This window comes from Notamacropus eugenii, chromosome 5, assembly GCF_028372415.1.
Source record: "Notamacropus eugenii isolate mMacEug1 chromosome 5, mMacEug1.pri_v2, whole genome shotgun sequence".
Classification (NCBI taxonomy): Eukaryota; Metazoa; Chordata; class Mammalia; order Diprotodontia; family Macropodidae; genus Notamacropus; species Notamacropus eugenii.
In genome coordinates, this window is record NC_092876.1 from 438010782 (window position 1) to 438032493 (window position 21712).

General features: G+C 37.9%; 1 protein-coding gene and 1 non-coding gene across 5 annotated transcripts in view; both read right to left on the minus strand.

Annotated features, from left to right (window-relative positions):
* PRRG1 (proline rich and Gla domain 1) overlaps positions 1–21712 on the minus strand; it is a 131713-nt gene that overhangs the window by 35423 nt on the left and 74578 nt on the right. The gene's annotated exons all lie outside the window — the stretch shown is intronic.
* Positions 4364–4470, minus strand: LOC140509458 (U6 spliceosomal RNA). Its single transcript, XR_011968771.1, has one exon. It is a non-coding gene; the product is annotated as a U6 spliceosomal RNA (small nuclear RNA).

Genomic DNA, 21712 nt, shown 5'->3' on the forward strand with positions numbered 1-21712 from the left:
CCACTGAGTTCCAAACAACAGAAATTGCGACACTAGTAAGAAGCGGTATCACTCAATGATGCCACAGGACTAGATCAGAACTGTGGAAAAGAGGGAATCAGAGCAGGACATGTACATGAGGCTTCAAAATGCCTGAAAGAAAGCAAGGGGCTGGGACTATGTCTATTCTCTCAGGAGTCAGTTGGGGCAGAAACCTAGGGTGGTTAAATGTACTGGCCAGCAGGAAAGGAGGCTGAGACAGCTTTGAAATTTAGCCCCCAGGGAAAATGCCTTCAGATGGAAGGGAGTGTGATAAAGTGAGTAATAAAGAAAAGAGACTAAAATTAGAAAGTACTTCAGGAAGAAAACTCAATTCAAAACCTTTAGCATAAGCAGGTAACCAACTGGAAAGATAGTAATAACAGGAAGGGAAATGAACTCCAGATCAGGGAAGAGAGACCAGGGATCTCTGAATAAGTATTGGCAAATCTAAAGAAAATGAATCAACATCTGATGAGGAGGATTCTGAAGAGAAAGACAGAACCACAGAGAGCAGGTTGTTCCTGGATGGTTTAAAAAAGTAATAAAAATCATGAAAGCAGAATTTATGGCCCACACAGCAGAAATCACTGGTAGAAGAGAAAAACATGAATCCACAGTAGAAAGTCTCATAACAACAATAATACAGAGATTGGGAATGAAAATACATGGAAGTAAAAGACAAGCTAGAAGAGAAGCAAAAAATATTTTTTAAAAAAGCATGATCTCCATTCAAACAAAACAAATTGATCTTCAAGAGGCTATACGTAGAATTTAAGAACTACAGGTCTTCCTGATATGTTAAAAAAAACTGAAAAACAAAACACCACAATTCAAGAAATAATACAAGAAAACTGCCTAGAATTCCTAAATGCAGAAGACAATAGAAAGAATCCAAAGATCTAGAAAAACAATCCATATAGCAATCTCGCGACATATAATGGTTAAATTTAACAATTACACTGGCAAACAACAAATTCTGCAAAAGACCAGGAAAAGACCTTCACATGTAAAGGAAACAAAATGTAAAAAACACCATACTATCCTGTACTCTCTCCCAGAAATTAGAGGGGAAAATTGAGTTAAGGATTCCAATGAACAAAAGAGCTCAAGCTGTAATCCAAGGTGACCCACACCACAAATCTGAGTCTAAGTATAAATGGAAATAAATGGGTGTTCAATAAAAAGAGTCATTTGAAACACTCCTCTAAAGAAAACTGGAAAAAAGTATTTGCTTCTCATGTAAACCAGACAGCAGAGAAACAAGAGGAACAGAATAACCAAAGACAAGTGACAACAAAATAACAGAGTCCTTTAAAAAAATGTTTCTTAAATGTTCACAAAGAGAAAATGGTGAAAACAGAAGTAAAATGGAAGCAATGGGGAAGAATTAGACCATAAACATCATGGATTAAAGCCTTACAATAAGCTGCCTACATGTAAACCAATGTTGTTGTGTGGGACTAAATTACAAAATTTATTGTTGTTGTTCAGTTGTTTCAACTGTGTCCAATACTTTGTGACCCCATTTGGGTTGTCTTGGCAGAAACACTGGAGTCGTTTGTCATTTTAACTGATTTTACAGATAAAGAAACTGAGCCAGAGAGGTTAAGTCACTTTTCCAGGGTCACCCAGCTAGTAAGTGTTGGTGGTGAGATTTGAACTCATGAAGATGAATCTTCTTGACTCAAGGCCCAGTACTCTATCCAGTTAAGTGCCCAAATTAGAAAATTAAAGGGCAAATAAAATGAAGTAAAGGAGAAAAAAATAGAGGAGAGTATGAATTGTACTCTCACCAAGTCAAAAGCTAGCAATAAGGGGAAAATAACTCCTGTAGTTGCTGAGGAACTCATGGGAGAATGAATGAAGCAAAGGGAGGGACTGAAAGAAAAGGAAGATGGAGGGAAACCTCATGTCAATGGTGTGACTAGGAACTACTGATGAATTTTCTTATTCTGTAAAGGGAACGGGAGCTTACAGGTATAATCTGCAGGGCTTTGGTACTCAGGGAGACTACTCATTCAGGATAGGGGGAAATCAGAGCTCCTAGGGGCACCCAGAAGAGTAGGAGGGCATGGAGAGATTTTGAGGCAAAGGAGAAAAAAATATGACCAAGGATAGGGTAAAGATGAATAATAAACTGCACATTCAGGGCCATGGGAAGATTCCTTCCATGACTCAATAGCCTCCCAGTCACTTGTGGAAACTGGTGTCTCCAAGAGTAAGGCGGGATAGCTAAGTGCCGCAGTGGAAAGAGCATGGGACCTGAAGTCAGAAAGGTTCATCTTCCGAATTCAAATCGAGCCTCAGAAAGTTCCTAGTTGACTGATCCTGGGCAAGTCACTTAACCCTGTTTGCCTTGGTTTCCTCACCTGTAAAGTGAGTTGGAAAAGGAAATGGCAAACCACTCTAGTATCTTTGCCAAGAAAACTCCAAATGGGGTCACACAGAGTCAGTGCTTCACAGATAACACACAGGAAGTACTGGAATTTTTGGATTCTAGCCTCTAACAGGTTCACTCTTGATCTCGGGTTAAAAAGCAGCTTTGTTTTAGTCTAGACTCCTCAAAGGGTTGCTGATAAGGGAAGCACTAACTCCAACAGCATTCCCTAATTACCCTTCTCATAGGGGCCAGCAAGAAGGAATAGCAAAGCAGCCAGTATCTTAAGAGCGTATGGAGAGGAGTGATATGCAAGAAGACTGGAGTGGTGGTAAAAGACCAAGTAATGAAGGAGCTACTTGCCAAGGGGAGGATTTTATATTTGATCCCACAGTCTAATAGGGAGTCATTGGAGTTCATTGACTGGGATGGTTAGAGGTGTGACACGATCAGAACTGTGTTTTAGGAAGATCATCTTGGCAGCTGAAGAGAGACTTGGGGTAGGGAGAAACCCAGAAGAGCACTGCAAAAGTCCAGGTGGGATGCAATGAGGTCCTATACCAGTGTGGTTGGTAGCAGTATAAGAGGAATGAAGAGGGAATGTTTGAGATCTATTAAAAGGTTGAATCAGCACATTAGACACAGGGTGATAATAACTCAGTTTATATACCCTGCTATGAGCACTCTCCTAAGTACTGGAAATATCTACCTCTTCTGACCCAAATTCTCAGATACTTTGCACCTTAAATCTCTGATTTTGTAATTTCTGTTCATGACACAATTATTCTGCAAATCACCTCTTTTCTTTTTAAATGGAAAGGTAAAATATGTCTCAGCTTTAAATTATCTACTGACCTGCAGTTTGCAAAGAAATTAAACACAAAGTAATAAACAGTTTAAAGGGGTCATTTGCTCTATATAATTATGTTACTAAGAACTTGAAAATGAGATTTATGGTGCAGAATTTTGAATTCAAATGTATCCATGAAACTTGGTTGTAGATATAACAGGATCCTAAATTAACCATAACCATAATAAACAGAATATAATTTTAGGCAAAAGGAGAAGCTTGGAATACTTAAAAATTCTCCTTATTTTTCCTCCAGAAATGTCCTGATTTCAGTTTCACCACTGGAGCAGAAAATTTATGAAAAGTAATCAGAATGAAGATTCAAGTTTTCTAAAAAAACCAACTGACCATGGCAAATTTTGACAGGTTTTTCAAGATATACTATCAAAGGAGCTGACTTAAAAGTTTTAAACAGGAGAAGTTGACTACTCCTCCTTTCTGCCTGTGGCTCCTTTCACCCCCAGTTTCCTGTTCCTGCTTCCTGAACTGCCAAGAGCTGTTGTACAGAGAGCAGAGTTGTCCAAGAGTGTAAATTTTGATATTTTACTGATCCACAGTCAAATATACTGGATTGAATACTTCAAATAACTCAACATAATAATAACTGACATTCATATAGTATTTGCAAAGCTTTTCAAAAATCTGATTTGATGCTTACAAAGTCCATGTGATGCAGAGGAACTGAGGCTCAGAGGGATAAGTGACTTTACTATAATCACAGTTGATGACAGAAATTTGTATCCCAAATGTCTGCTGCCTCTGTGTTAAGCACATTTTTCAAATACCTCACACTAAAAGATATTTTCATCACAAGGCACATTCTTAAAATGATTCCTTGGTAGAGCAGTTAACTGTTTTCCATCACAGCCTCCTTTTTCTCATTACTGCCTGATGAAACTTACAGACTCTTTTACAAACAATGTCTTTTTTCCCCCTTTCATCCTATTTACTTCTTTCTTTGTTAATAATTTATTTTCAGTTTTCAACAATCACTTCCATAAGTTTTAAACTTTTATCCCCCTCCCTCTCCCTTTCCTTCCCATGACAGCATGCAGTCTTATATGGGTTCTACACATACATTCTTATTAAACACACTTTCACATTAGTCATGTTGCAAAAATATGGAACGTTTCACAAATTTGTATATCCTTCTTGTGCAGGGGCCATGCTAATCTTCTCTGTACTATTCCAATTTTAGTACATGTGCTGCCAAAGCAAGCACAAAACAATGTTTTTAAGTGTATAAGATGAAATAAGTAGGATTACAAATGAACCCAAATAGAAATACAAAAAACAAGTTCAAAGTTCCCAGGTTTCAGAACCCTTGCTGATCAAGGTTAGAAGGAGAGCAGAAAGCTGGGAAACAATTTTTTAAAAGTATCTCTGATAAAGGCCTCTTTCTCAGCTACATAGAGAACTGAGTAAAATTTATAAGAATTCAAGTCGTTGAAGTCAAGTCAAGTCAAGTCCAATTGATAAATGGTCAAAGGATATGAATGAGCAAGTATCAGAAAAAGAAATCAAAGCTATCTATGATCATATGGAAAAATGTTCTAAATCATTACTGATGAAAGAAATGCAAATTAAAACAATGCTGAGGTACCACTTCATGCCTATCAGATTGGATAATATGACAGAAAAGGAAAATGACAAATGTTGGATAGGGGATACAGGAAAATTGGGACACATGTGCTATTGGTGGAGTTGTGAACTGATCTAACCATACTGGAGAACAATTTAGAACTACGTCCAAAGGACTGTCAAACTGCATATTGCAATACCAGTACCAGGTCTGGATCCCAAAGAGATTTTAAAAAAGAAAATAAAGAAAAAGGAAAAAGGGGACTATTTGTAGTGGCAAAGAATTGGAAAACTGAAATCAACTGGGGAATGAATGAACAAGTTGTGGTCAGATACTGTTGTACTATGAGAAATGATGAGCAGAATGATTTCAGAAAAACCTGTAAAGACTTATATGAACGGATGTAAAATGAGTAAGCAGAACCAGGAGAACACTCTTTACAGGTAAAGCAGCATTGCAAAACAATGAACTGCAAATGACAACTTTTCTCAGCAATACAGTGATACTGAGGACTCAGGATGAACAGTGCTCTCTACCTCCAACGAAAGAACGAATTGAGTCTGAATGAAGATTGAAGCAAGCTATTTTTCACTTAGTTTTCTTTTGTTCTGTGTTTTCTTTCACAAAATGACTAATATGGAAATGTTTTGCATGATTATACATGTTTCACTTCTATCAAACTGCTTACTGTTTGGGAGGGGAGGGAGAGAGTTTGGAGCACAAAAATTTTATTTAAAACAATGTTAAAAATTATTTGTACATGTAATTGAGGAGGGAAAAAGAACACTTGTTGTAGAAGAATTCTATGGGTGATGAGCAAAATAAATCACCATCTATGAAAAGAATGATCTGGGACTTGATCCTTCCAAAGGACAGAAGGAAATACTGGGGCTTCTGGTATTCATTCTCCTACACAGTCTTGTCACTCCTTCAGTGGATGGTTACATTGTTTTTTTATTTTTTTTAAACAATTGTTTTATTTTCTTCATTTTTTCCTACGTTTCTGTTTTAGTTTATTTCTATCTCCTCTAGTGCAGTCTGAGACAGGCTTCTCACATACCCAAGAGTAGGGCTGTTCCCTAAGTACCTAAAGCAATTGAATCACAGAAGGTTCATTATAAGACCTTTGGGATCTCACAACCTGAGGGTGGGGAGCAGTAAAGTAGCTTAATATTTTCTTTCAAAATACTGACACCCTGCTCAAAACTTTACTATCTCAAAGAATTTAAGTTTCAGGGCACTGATATAGATTTCTGGTGGTTCAAATACAAAAAAATACCCATGTGAGGATTCAACAGTTCCCTTTTTCTGGCTTCTGACTGGTAGACCAACATGAAGGGAAACCAAGTTAAATCAATTCAAGTCTATATTCATTTTGACTGTTTTCCTTAATACATGTAGGTAACCCTCTCATACCCCTTCACTTTTGCTAATTGATGGATGTTCTTAATCTCATTCTAATTTCAACCCTGCAGGGGTGGGGAACATGTAACTCTCTAGGTCAAGTGCAACCCCCTTTGACTGAATCCAAAACAGAACAAATCCCCTTAATAAAAGGATTTGATCTGTAAAATCAAATCAGTCAAAAGGCTTCACTGACCCCAGGACCTAAAACGCCAAATGTGGCCTCTAGGCTGCAGATTACTCACCCCTGTAACAACTTGAGTCAGGACAATTTGAGTCCGACCCACAAAGACACCACAAAAACAGTCTCAGGCTGTTTAGGCATCAGGGATCCATAAAGAAGCCTGAAGCCAACTTGTGGAACTCTAAAACTAGGTCAGCCTGAGCCAAAGTCATATACTGTGACACAGCAAATAATGGAACCTGACAGGACCAAACAGCAAGGAGAAACAGTCAACTTCTGATTGATGGGAGGAAAAGGAGAGAAAGACCAAAGCCAAAATTCATTGTGGGACACCGGGAGACACTCATAAACCAGGAATTCACATAGACAGCCTTCCCTTAAGCACCCAATTCATCCTGTGGCACCAGCAGCAGTGTCCAAGCTACAAAAGGAACAGGGCCAAATATCTCCTTAGAATCTCACTGTTTTCTGGGATCACAGAGATTAAAATAAAAGGAATGAAGGGGTAGAGGATGGATTTACCCAATACTATAAATTTTTAAAAGAAGGAAGAAGGGGAAAAGTGAGGGAAGAAATGAAAAAAAAGTGGGAGAAATTTATCTTTTTTTCCTCACATAATTGTTGTACAGAAGAAGAATATACAAACATGAAAGGGCAAAGAGGGAGACAAGCACTCTTATCTGAATCAGACAAAGAAGGATTGAACACAAACACAAAAAGTTTGCTGTACAAATAAATTCAATTAATCAGGAAAACAGGCAGAGAGACGGAGAGAGAAGATGGTTTATGAGAAACAGAAGGGAAGGAAAGCAAATAGAAGTAAAACTTTACCCTCAGAGGATGAATCATAAAGGGGGGACCAAAAGGAGAAAAACAAAGGATAAGAGCCAGCAATCAGGAAATGAACTGGCTAAAGAGAGGAAGGGCAAAGGACTGGGATTAAACTACTTTTCTAGTGTCAGTGACATTTCTTCTCTTAGTCTTTTATTAAGGCAGGTGAGAGAGTAAAGTGGGGGAGAAAGTATTGGGATAGGATAGAGGGAAATGAAGACTTTCATCCATAAAACAGAAGAGGATAGTGAAATGGATTAAAAAGCATCATCCAACAACATGCTCTTTACACGAAACACTTGAGAAACGTAAAGATTCAGATTTTTAAAATATGGACTTGGATGCCTGAGGTGAAATTAAAAAAGTACGGGTGGAGGAGGGGAGGGAGAAATCATGACCTCAGATAAGGCAACACTAAAAATAGACATGGTTAAAAGAGCATAACAGAGAAACTATGCTATACTTTAAATATGAGTTCTTAACCTTTTTTGGGAGGGGGAGGTGTATCATGGATCCCTTTGGTCATCTTGTGAAGCCTATAAATCCCTTCTTAGAATATTTTTTCAAAAAATCAAAATTGAAAGAAATACTAAGTGTCAGTTTGAGGTTAGTAAAAAAAAAATAAAGAAAAATAAAAAAAAATTTCCCATCCAGATGAATACACCCTGCTGAAATCTATGCACCTGGAGATTATATATGGATCCCAGGTTAAGAACCTTTGGCTTAAATATATCACAATGAAATAATCTATAGCTACCTACCTGTCTGTCTATCTATCTACATATCCCAAATGATACAGCATCTAAATAGTTACAGAAAGTTAATCAACTTAGTAGGGAAAATAGACAGCAAGATATATACAGGAATTTTATGAATATAATTATAAAACTTTTTACTAGACAAAATTATAACAAAACTTACGGGAGGAACAAAAAGTCAAAAATTTCAAGGAGAAAAAGTTTTAAGGAAGAAGGCCTAGTAGTACTATACTATAAATCAGAAAACATCAAAATAATTTAATACTAGTTTAAAAAATGGATTAAAGTTGATCATTTGAATGTATTGAGTAGACAAGATCCAGAAGCAACGGAATAAGAGTGGCATAGACTTCGGTAACCTGAGGACACCAACTATTACCTGTACTCACTATTTAACATAAACTCCTGGGAAACTAGAAAGCAGTGTGGGAGAAATGAGGCTTAGATTAGCATCTCACATCATCTACCTTAAAAAGCTCCCAGTAGATATGGATATAGATAATAGATAATGGATTATAAAAGGTCATGCCATAAATAAATTAGAGCCAACAGGGAAGCTACGGATAGGAGAAAAATTCTTGATGAAACAAAGGCTAGAGAGCACCACAAGTGATTAAAATAACATTAAAAAGTTTCTGCACAAAATTAACACAGTTAAAAGAAATAGGAAAATAGAAAAAAAGAAATAGGAATAAAAAGGAAAAATGTCTGTAGCAAAACATATAAAAGTCTTTTGATACATGTTGTCCGTTACTTAAGAGATGTGACAGACTAGAGACGGAGAATGAAGCATGCATTTTCAAGCATGATCACTATAGCACAATGACTTCATACATACACACACACACATATTTTACTAAGAACTTTTATTTTTCAGGACAGGGAGTGGGAGGATAGTTATGCAGGAGAAATAGTGATACAAAAAAAAAGAAATAGCAGCATCAATAAACATTAAAAAATACACAGAAAAGTTGGAAATTGAGAAGGTAACACAAGGCAATTGGTCCTATCGTGTTAAATATATATACATTTGTTAAGTTATATACATATAATAATAATTCTATATACAATCTCCTTTTCCTGGACCTCCTTATATACATACATACATACATACATACATATGTATATATATATATATATATATATGAAAATGGTCATGTTTGTTGACAATTTTCTAGTTCTAACTTTTTAAAGACAGCAGAATACACATTTGCAGCTAGCTGTCCACACAACTCTAAGATTATTTACCCCACCTGACAAAAAGTCTTCACTTGTGTTTTACCCATCTCATTCTACGGCTTTTTTTGTTTATTGGTTCAGCGATTTATTATTTCAATAGTTCATTCTTAGCAGAGTTGAGAATGAAAGCACAACCAATATAACCTTAAAAGTTTCTGCAACATTTCCTTGCAGCCTTCCTCACTGTAATATCACTGACATTTGTGGAGCGCTTCAGTGTTTACAAAGCCATGTCATCTAATCAGTAATTACTTCCAGAGGCAAGCACTATATTATTAGCATCCCCATTTTGTAGATGGAAAAATTGATCTTTGGAAAGGTTAAGTAAAGAGTTCCTACTAGAGAAATACTTTAGGATGATCTGGTCGCATTATGTTTATAGTTAAATATTTAATTTTGTTTTTTAATAAATTTTCTTTTTGCAAAAACATTTTTAAAAAAAGTTTTGATAACTGGTCCAAACTCATACAGTTAGTGCCAAGATTCAAGTCTAGGTTTCTCAGATCTATAGAGCTCTTGCCACTGTGTAATCTTTACAACAAACCTGGAACGTAGCCATTATTGTTATCACCATTTTACAGATGAGAAAACTGAAAGTTTCTCAGGCTGCATTTGAACTCAGGTCTTCTTGCCTCTAGGCTCAGAGGTCTATCCACCAGGCCACCTAGATGTACTACTGTCTTACTATTATTTGTTTGTGAAGTACAACATACCAAATACAAACTGTGCTAGAACAAACAACATGTGTGAAGCACAGGAGGAAGGTGGCTAAATTGCCTGTATGAAAAAAAAACATTAAGGATTACCTCAGAATAAACATTTTAAGATTACAATAAAATTATTTTAGGTTTTTTTTCAGCTTTTAATGAATATCAACTAAAGTAATGTACGAGAGCACAAAATTGGAAGAGTTTAAATCAATGGCTTTAAACACAATTTAAATGAGTGCATATTTTGTCACACGATCAACACTGAAATCTCAGTAGCATCACAAATAAAGGCTCATCCACTCAGTTAAAGCATCCTTGAAAGCAGGAGAGAAATTCCTATTTCTCCTAAAAGGTTAAAGAATGGGATGTGTCTGGCTAATTGCCACATGCGCACATAACTTCCCTTGATGTCAACACTTAAAATTTGAATATTCCAAAAAATCTATGATTTTATCCATGTAGACACCTCCTTTAGTTACCTGATGACCCTCCCATGCCTTAGTAGACTAACTTCTTAGCCCTACTCTCCCATTTTCTGCCTCCCCCCCCCCAAAAAAAAAATCATCTGGTGAAGAGTCTTTTCCTTGCGGTCTGTTTCTTCTTTCACAACATGACTAATATGGAAATATTTTACACGACTGCATATATATAACCTATATCAAATAGCTTATCATGTTAGGGAGGGGGAAGGGAGAAAAACTTGGGACCCAAAATTTTTGAAATGAATATTTAAAATCATCTTTACATGTAATTGGAAAAAATAAAATACTATTTAAAAAAAAAAAAAGAAGAAAAGTCCTTCAAGCTCTCCCCCAGCCTCTTATTTTCCACTGAATGCTACCCACAGTTTGTTTAAATAGTTTTCCATTCTAACAGAAGAAGCAAATTAGGAAGAAGGAAAGCAGGCAAAAAGTATTTTATAGAAAGAGGAAACCCAATATTTAAATGGATCCTTCATTTCCTTACTTCAGGAATTCCCCCGTAACCTTTTTATGTCCATCAATCCTGAGTAACTCCTGGTCAAGTCCTCCTGAAGCTAGGGCTTCATCTGCCATGTTGGAGACCTACCTTGTTTCCGCTTAGCATTGTCAGGGTGGGTAACAACAGAGCACTTGGCTATCTACCTGTCAACCTTGGTCTGGCCCACAATCTGCCTCCTCTTCCTATCGTAAAATTCACTGATGAAATCTGTCAGTCCTCTTCTTTGCTGTTCCTTTTTGGTTATTATATTACAAACTGCTCATGCCCACCATGTACTTTTCCCTATGAAAGACTCATTTCTAGTTTCAGAAAATGCATTCCATTTGTTGCTGTCATGTAGAAGCACTGGTAAAAGATTACCATTGAAAAGATGAGCCTCTCTCTGGATGCAGATAACATATTCCTTCATATGCTTTCATGGATCACTTGGGATGAATGAAAAGCTTTGCAATTCCCCAAAAACAATCTAGCTCACTTTCTTTCTTCCATTCATCTCTGGGCCCAACTCACCGTCCATATGAACTTTTCCAATTTTATGTGTGTGTGTGTGTGTGTGTGTGTGTGTGTGTGTGTGTGTGTGTGTGTGAAAGAGAGAGAGAGAGAGAGAGAGAGAGAGAGAGAGAGAGAGAGAGAGAGAGAGAGAGAGAGAAAGAGAGAGAGAGAGATAGTGTCCAAAGAAAACTCGTTAAAATTTGGGCAATAAACACTCTACTTCCACTTAGTCTTTTCATCTTACATGGTCAGGCCAAACTCCTTTAAGTGAGGAGGCTCTGTAACACTCTGGGTGTTGATAAAATTGCCATAAGGGCATCAGCAAACAGAAGCATCTGGAGGGATTTTTACCATCCACAGGAAAGTCCCCCTGAAAGTCGATCTCTTCCAACGCAATCACAAATACTTTCCCTTAATGGAAGGACTAAAGATGGTGCCCTGTTAGTTCAAGCTGAAGTTGGGATGAACTGAAACACTTATAGGTCATCAAACAGTTAACAAAAGGGATTTATTTAGCTATAGAACAAAGAACAACAGTAAGGACACATGAAAACTTAGTTTCAGTTTGGGTAAATGCAGCTTCTTTCACCGCTTTAAGGAAAATGGCCAGAAAGGCAGCGTATGTTAACTCTTGGGGTCTTGAAGCATCCACCAAGTCTGAAAGGACTGGACTAGACATAGATGTGGCTTTTTATACTTCTAGGTGACCAGGAAGATACATCAACATAGCCTGAGGGTATCAGGATAGGGGAAAATGAATCCCCTGTTGGGTGGGTTGGGAAACTTGGGGAACCCATGAGTCTGACCCATTCTGGTACAGTGAAAGGCACAGGTAAACCCTAGTGGGTATCAGTAGTATCCCAGAACCCTTCTCAGAATAATGGTTTGGTTTTTTAAAAGTTCATAATGAAAAGAAATGTCCTATTTTCAAGTTCAGTAAAAATAAAGATCTAATTTTTTTCTCCATTCAAGTTGATATGCACCTTGAAATCTATTGTACAGACTCCAGATTAAGAATCCTTGTCCTAGATTCATGCATAGGCTTTTGTATAGATGGTAAAGTAGGACTATATAGGTCACTGGAAACTGACGTTTTCTTGGTTACTTTTTTTTTCAGTATTAAAAAGATTTGAAGTGTTTTTTATCCATACCTTTAGCTCCTTCTCCATCAGATATCTTACATACAGGTCCTTCAACACCCTCACAATTGTATGGCCTATATGCATTTGATTTAACCAGCTATTTTTGTGATTTTTGCCCTGTTTTGGGCCTCTGCTACTTCCTCTATCCATATATTCTAGGACTGTATTATTTTGTGTTTGTTCAGTCCTTTCAGTTGTGTCTTATGACCCCATTTGGGGTTTTCTCAGCAGAGACACTACAGTAGATTTGCCATTCCTTTTCCAGCTCATTTTTACAGGTAGGGAAACTTAGGCAAACAAGATTAAGTGACTTGCCCAGGGTCACACAGCTAGTAAGTGTCTGAGGCTAGATTTGAACTCAGGAAGATGAATGAGTCTTCTTGACAGCAAGCCCAGTACTCTATCACAGCTGTAGCGTTAAGGTCCAAGTATATTGAGTGATTCCATTGCCTTTGATGAGGGAAGGATAAAAAACTATTAAAATAATTATTTGCAAAGCTTTTCCATTTTTCTTCTGTTTGGAATCTTCTAGTTTTGCTCTTTGCTCATTGGTCAGAACATGGTAAGTTTCCCTCTGCTCTTCCTGAATGCAAAGAGAAGCTTTAGGTACTCCTGGAGCATCTCTGGTGCATGCTGGGAAGCGTAAGGCTTTCTTTGTACTGGCTTTTTAATTTTTTAAATTATAATTTCTCCTTAGGTTTTCTAATCACTTTTCGGTCTGGCACTCTAGATATTTGCTGGCGTACATATTTGAGACCTGGGATCCTCTGCAACTATTTCATACAGTATATTTAAGACTGAACTCTACTAAACTGTAATAACCAAATCTCAGTTCCAAAGAAGTGATGATGAAACATCCTTCTGTCCTCTCAGAAAAAAGGCAGTGAGGTTACAGAGGTGGGGGATGGTTGCATACTATCAGATGTGCTTAGTGAGTCCACTGGTTTTGCTAAATCCTTTTCTTTATTACAAGGGACTTTTAATGGACTCAGTGTGGGTGAGGGGAACAGATTAAGAGAAATGACTGGTATAAAATCAAAGGGCATCAAAAGAACTAAAATATAACATTAGGACTGAGGCAGGCAACATTTATTCCTCACTTTTTCAAGCACCGTACCAGGGAAAAGAAAATTACTGGATATGTGAGATATGTCTGCAATGAAAAAACGTGTAAGAGCGAATCACGAGATTACTAGCAGTATAGCCTTGGATAAATCACTGTGGATTCCTTGGTGGTAAAATGGTTGTTTTAGACTCTATGGTGGATGGTGAAGGTCTCTTTCAGTTTCTACTTTCTGGGATTCTATGACTGAGGATGGCATTTATAGTTAAGAGTGAGGCACAGTTAGTTGGCTAAATGTGATCATGTGTGAGGTGGTCATTTAGCAAGATTTGTTTGGTTTTTTCTTTGTTTGCCAAAACAGAATAAGAAGGAAAGGGTACAAACATTTATTAAGCACCTACTATGTACCAGGAACTGCACTAAGCACTTTACAAATATTAACTCATTAAATCCTTACAAAAACCCAGTAAAGTAGGCACTGTTATTATCGCTGTGTTCTAGTTGAAGATACCGAGGTGGACAGAATTTAAATGACTTGGCCAGGGTCACACAACTAGTAAGTGTTCAAGGGCACATTTGAACTCAGGTCTCTCTGACTCCATGCCCAGTGCTCTGTCCAATGTACCACCTAGGTGCCTCTAAGAGGAAAGTCTCAAATATTTCTTTAGTTCTCAAACATGCAGAAGCATTATGGAATGGCTTTCTCACAGGTTATGTTTCTCTGACACACTGAACATACTCTTGGAATATCTGCCAAGCTCTGGCTGGCCTACTTTGAGTCAAGCTCTTCCGTCTATTGTGGGGTTTTTCTGTTTTGTTTGGCAGCTAAGCATGTTGTGACCCCATACAGATGGAATTCATTTCCCAGTGAAGACAAATATTCAAATACAACAATGAAGTTTTTCTTACTAAGAAATAAAGGATGGAGAAAAACAACAATTCCAAACTTGGTTTCTTTAGGTACCGTATGCTGGGTAGCATGGGGTGGTGGAAAAAGCAATGGAAGTACAGAATCTGAAGATATGAGTTCAAGCCCCAGCACTAAAATTTACAAACTGACAAAAGGCAAGGTTTTGAACCGCTCTGAATTTCAGTGTCCTTAGACTGGGAGCTCCTTGAGAGCACAGGCTGTATTTTGTTTTATTTTTTTCATATCCCCAAAGCTTAGTCCAACACCTGCCATACAGTAGGGGTGCTTAATATATGCATGCTGACTTGACATGTCCTGGGAGGAGATGACAATACCTGCACCTGTCTCAAATCACGATATCTATCAAAAGCAGCTCTATTTGGCTCAGTTCCAAGGAATCATATGCCCTTCTCAGGATAAGATTAACTGAAATCTCCTCACCAGGAAGATTGACTCAGGTTTGGATGCTCAACATCTTCCAATTCACCCTCAGTTGCCTCTCCTTTCTGACTGGAGGGCTGGAGCAATAAATTCCTCCCAAGGTCTTCCTTTATAGAGGGGTTACAACCTTTCCAATAACTCCATTTTCCAACAGCGGCTCTTTTGGGGTTTGAATCCAAGGAACCACATACCTCCTGGTACCTCTCCCACTCCTCTTTTCAGATTCCTTTTGTGTAGAGTCTTCTACAGTTAGATGGTAAGCAACTTGAGGGCAGGGACTTTCTCTTTTTCGTATTTATACTTCCAACACTTAGCACCTTGCCTGGAACACAGTAGGCACTTTATTTACTGAATTACCTACTATGTGCCGGGTATAGTTTCATTAGTGGAGCAAACTGAAGAATGAGACAATGGATGCAAAAATGTAACTTATACCTATGTAAATTGAAAGCTGCAACTAATGGGGAGCATTATTAAATATATATTAAATATAAGGGACAAAATGATATTAAAGTTTTACTTTTTTTACCTAAGACATTGAGGTGAACACAGTAACAGTAAGGACATAATCTATTTCACATGATGCATTGGCCTTACTCCTTACCAAAGCTAACCCTTCTACTTGTTTATTTTATCCAGTCTACTCCAACAGATTGTTCCCACTGTCATCCATTTATCACTTATTTTCAACCATCTCTATTATCTCACTTCTTATTGTCTATAAACATGCCTGTGTCTTCCCTATCCTGCCCTTTGCAGCTAAATTCCTTGAAAGGGCTATCTACAATAGGTGCCTCCATCTTCTCTCCTCCCACTCTTTTTAAAAATCCCTTAAAATCTGGCTTCTAACCTTAACATTCTATGGAGACTGCTCTCTCCAAACTCATTAATGATCTCTTAGCTGCCAAATCCAGTGGCCTTTTCTCCACCCTCATCCCCCCTTGACCTCTGTAGTCCTTGACACTGATCATCCCTCTCTCCTCAATGATCATCTCTTCTCTAGGTTTTCAGGATGCTACTTTCTCCTGGTTCTCCTCCTGTCTCTCTGATCGCTCCTCCCCTCTCTCTCCTTTGCTGGATTCTCCTCTGAATCACATGCTCTTTACACAGGCATTCCTCAGGGTTCTGTTCTGGATCCTCTTTGCTTCTACTTCTATACTCCTTGACTTGGATTCTCTGATCCCATGGATTTAATTACCATCCTTATTCAGATCATTTTCAAATCAACTTTTCCCTCTCAAACGGGATGTTCAGTAGACATCTTTAACATTTCCAAAACAGAACTTTTTCATTTTTCCCCTAACCTCTCCCCTTCCCTATTACTATAGAGGGCGATACTATCAGGCTCACAATCTAGGAGTCATTCTGGATTTCTCATTGCCTCTCACCCCTCATATCCAATCTCTTGCCAAGACCGGTCCATTTCACCTTTGCATCATCTCTCAAATGTACCCCCTTCTCTCATGATACTATTGCAGGCTCTAAACATCTCAGGTCTTGATTATTGCAAAGACCTGCTGGTGGGTCTGTTTGCCCCAAGTTTCTCCCTACCCCAATCCATCCTCCATTCAGCCACTAAGGTGATTTTTTTTACACAGCTCAAGTCTGATCATGTCACTCGCTACTCAATAAATTCTACTGCCTTCCTATTGCCTCCAGAAGCAAATACAAAATACTCTCTTTGACATTCAAAGTCCTTCCTAACCCAACCCTTCTACCTTTCCATTCTTCTTATACCAATATGTACTTATTCAATCCAGTGACACTGGCCTCCTGATTTCCAAGAACAAGATACTCCAACTTTCTCTGTGGCTCTCCCTCACACCTGACATGCTCTTCCTCCTCCACTCCACTACTGACTTCCCTTAAGTCCTGACTAAAATCCTACGAGCTACAGGAAGCTTTGTCCAACTCCTCTAAACTCCAGTGTCTTCCCTCTGTTACATATTTCCTATTTATCCAGCAGAAAAGCTTGATTTGTATATATGTGTTTGCAAACTGTCTCCCCTATTAGAGTATAAGTTCCTTGAAGAAAGGGACAATCTTTTGCTTCTTTTGTATTCCCAGGTCTTGGCACAGTGCATGGCATATAGTAGGTGCTTAATAAACATGTCCTGAATTGAATTAAATCTAGATAAATATACATAAGGATAAAAAGTGGCTTAGATTTATGGTCATTTACCTTTCAGCTTAGAATCATTTCTGAGACAGAGCTTGACTGTCACTCAAAAGGTTTCCACTAAAGAAGTTTTTCAATAAGTTTTTTTTTTTTTAATGGCTCCTTAGAGTTTGTTTGTTAGTTTGTCTTGAAAAAGAGACAAGTAGCTATTTTCCTTTGTGTCTTTAATACACAGGAACTGATGCCTTGGGGCATTTTGGATAAACTAGCATCTAAAATGTCCTTGAGCTTGGGGAAGAGGAGGTTCCATGAAATGAAAACAAGCATAACAATAGAGTTTCCTGGAATAAAGTTAGATAACATGCCAGAAATGGATTTATATAATAGAAGAGGCTCAAAGGAAGTGCTACTCCACAGAAAAGTCAATATTTTTTCCTCATTTTTTTCTGAGCATTACTATGTCTTTTCCCCAAGTCATCATGATCTTGCTGAAAATCAAATTTCTTTGTATATTTAGAAGTTTCTAGTCTAATGATTTCTTATTTAACAACACAGACTAAAAATATAGGAGAATAACCTGAGTCCCTCTTTTATTAGCAGCAGTTAGGGTAGTGGATAGAGAGCTTACCTTGAAACCAAAAGGACCTGAGTTCAAGTCTCACCTTGGACACGTTCTGCTTGGGTGACCCTAGGCAGACCAGGAACCCTCCAGGGCTCTGGTTCAACTTTCCAAGACTATATATTGCACAGAAGGTGCCAACCTGCATTGGCAAGCAAGGACTCTTATCCAGGGGCACTCCATACCAATGAATTCATAGTTCCAATTCCTCATAGATATAATGTTGGAATGGAGCATAAGGCAGTCATCTACTCTATCATCCCACACCCCCTGCACCCCACCCTGCCATTTTACAAAAGAAGAAATTTGAGTATGGACCTACTGATGTGCTACAAAACAACAGAATTCTGAAATGTCACGAGTATAAACCGGTTCACTGATAATAACAGTTAGTTAGAGGCAGTTAGGTAGCACAGTGGATAAGAGTATTAGACCCCATGTTTTCTTTTACAACATGGCTAATAAGGAAATATGTTTTGTATGACTGCATGTATGTAACCTGTAACAAAATTGCTTGCCTTCTTCTCAATGAGAGAGGTGGAGAGGGAGAGGATTTGGAACTCAATTTTTAAAATGAATGTTGAAAATTGTCTTTGCATGTAATTGAGGGAAAGTAATATACTAAATTTTCAAAAAAGACTATTAGATTCCAATTCAGGAAAACCTGAGTTCAAATATGGCTCAAACAACATTAGTACTACATGACTCTGGGCAAGTCACTTAACCTATGAAACAACATTAGTACTATGTGACCCTGGGCAAGTTACTTAGCCTATGTCTGCCTCAGTTTTCTCATCTATGAAATAGGGATAACAACTTACCTTACGGCGTAATTACAAGGACAAAATAGGACAGCTACATGAGCTAATGGATAAGAGCACTGGGCCTGAAGTCACAAAGACTCATCTTCCCGAGTTCAAATCTGACCTCTGACACTTAGTAGCTGTATGACCCTAGCCAATTCATTTAACATGTTTGCCTCAGTTTCCTCATCTGTAAAATGAGCTGGAGAAGGAAATTAGAAACCACTCCAGTATCTTGGTCAAGAAAACTCCAATGAAGTCATGAAGAGTCCAAAACAACTGAACAAAGATTCTTTCATTTCTATTAATCAGAAGAATCTAGGAAATGTTTCTATCTTCAGTAGGCAAAATGTATAGAGAATGAGTTTTACATGTGAATGCTTACTGTTAAAACACACACATACAAACACACTAACACAACCCAGGAAGCTTAAAAAAAAAATACCTGTCATGAAAGTAGGCAGGCAATTTTTCTAGAGGGAAAATCTTGCCAAGGAAAAAATGATGGCAGATGTCAACATCACACAGATTTGTATTACAGTTTTAAAATTCTGAAGATAAAGGCTTACAATGAATTGTTGACATCATCTTAACTACAGAAGCATGAATATACTACCACAATAAATCAAGAAATGGAAGGGCTTTAATGGAGACAAGTAAAAAGAAGTAATTAATTGCCTATAAATGTGTATGTAAGTTTGTCACTAGCTTCACATGAGTTATACACCAGAGAACTTTCAAATAAAATTAGGTACTACATTACAAGACAAACACTTTCCAGGACTTAAAGGGGATTTAAAGGTTTGTTCTGTTCTAGGAAATACAGAACAAGACAACCAGGTGTAAAGCTTTGATATGATCTCAAATGAGTAACAATAAATCAAAGGTGTATCATTACTATAGAATCCATAAACTGTGTATCCTTATCAGAAATATTGACTTTCTGATAAATGTTTGTGTTCCATGAACTACCGAAGATATGCAAATTAGAAAAATCTAGGGGCTAAAAGTCTCTTTTATTCCAGTTTGAATAAAAAATGGAAAATACAACTGATAGTATTTTAAAATTTTCTCTAAGGTTAGCTTTGTTGTGGGGTCACAACAAAAAAAATATTTATTGCTACCATCCTGACACTATTGATACGTTTGTAAAGTCCATTAAAAACTATACTTGTTAGGAAAAAAAAAAAACACAAACAGTATCACTGGAAATAACATTAGAGATCATCCCGTCTAATCCTCTCATTTCATATAAAAAGAAACTGAGGCATAGAGAAAAGTTACTAGCTTAAGATTAAAAAAAATTGAAATAGTTAAAAAAAACCAGTAGGCTAGCACTTCCCTTTAACAGTTTATAAAAACTATTATTCGGTTTTTCTGTTATTCTAACAGAAATATAACTCCATTACCACTACCAGGCAGGGTGAATGTTCTGGAAGGACAGCCCTGTAACAATGAATGCTGAATACGCAGTTCTTGCTGTTCAGTCATTTGTCAGCTACATCTGACTGACCCCATCTGGGGTTTTCTTGGCAAAGATACTGACAGAAGCAACCTCATGGATCAAACAAAGATACTGAAGTGACTTGCCATTTCCTCCAGTTCATTTGACAGATGAGGAAACTGAGGCAAACAGGGTTAAGGACTTGCCCAGGGTCACAGCTACTAAGTGTCTGAAGCCAGATCTGAACTCTGGAAGAGGAGTCTTCCTAACTCCAGACCTGGCACTCTATCTACTGTGCCACCTAGCTGCTCTCCAAAATTCTACCTCTCTACTAAAGTGGCAGTTGTTGTTCAGTCACGCTCGACTCTGTCACCCTGTGGACCATAGCATACCAATACTGTCCATGAGATTTCATGGCAAAGATACTGAAGTAATTTGCCATTTTCTTCTCCAGTACATTAAGGCAAACAGAGGTAAAGTGACTTACCCAGGGTCATACAGCTAATAAATGTATGAGGTTATATTTGAACTCAGGTCTTCCTAACTCCCAGTCCAGTGCTCTATCCACTGCATTACCTGGGCATCTCCTATTTTCATTTCCCAAGAGACTCCCAACATGCCCTAATGCAGCCAGCCCTCTCCTCAGAATTGCCCAGTATTTCCTATTTCTATCTACACCACTTACTGAGCACAGGGTGATGTTGTATTGTTTTATCTGTATGACCACCTCCCCTACCAGGCTGGGAGCTCCTTTAGGATAGCGAATGTGTGTCTTGCACATTTTTGTATCATCAGCAGCATTTATCATTGAGGGATTTAATAATTGTTGCTACTATATGATAATGAGGATTCTGATTCTTCAAAATCTTCTTCCTCTCCTCTCCCCACTCTCCCCAAACTCCACATGTTGTTTCCCATAATAGAAGTAATCTTCTTCAAGTATAAGACTGACTGCCTCATTCTCACTCCTTATTACCTCCAGAATCAGAGAGAAAATCCTCTGGCTGGCTTTCAGCGCCCTCCATAACCCAACCTCTTCCTCTCTTTCTTGTCCTCTTTCTTGTACTCCTTTCCAAGTTCTCTGAACCTGCAGCTCTGGCCTCTTTGCTGCCGCTCCACCTTCCAAACCTGTACATTTTCACTGACTGGCTGCTCCTATAGACTGGAATTCTCTCCCTCCTTCTAGTTCTCCTTTCCCTGGCTTCCTTCAAGTACCAGGATAAAATTCCACTTTCCACAAAAACTCTTTAATGGTCCCCTCTTAACACTAGGACCATCTCTAATGTATGTTCTACATGCGTTTTATTTGTGTTCGGTTGTTTATGTTGCCAGTTCTTTAAGGGCAGGGGCTTTTTTTGCCATTTTTTTTTGCCCCCAGCACTTATCTCAGTGCTTGGCACTGACAATAAATGCTTGTTAACTTGACTAAGAACCTAATAAGCTCTTTAAAGAAAGAAAGGAAAAAAGAAAGGAAAGATTTAAAGAAAGGAAAAACTGTTTCATTTTTATCTCTTTTTACAGTAAGATTCAGAAAAAGCAATGAAAGACAGAAATACACAGGGGCTTCTTTGGGATGTCTTAGGCCTGAGGGATAGGAGGCTCAGAAGAAGTTACTCATGCTACTTTGTAAGAGGCAGGATATGTGCCAAAATTTAAGCTGAATATTCCTTTATGGGAAGAAATATTGCTTCCAATTATCTTCACAAATGGGCAGAGTATGAAATCCAAGCTTGTAGAATTTC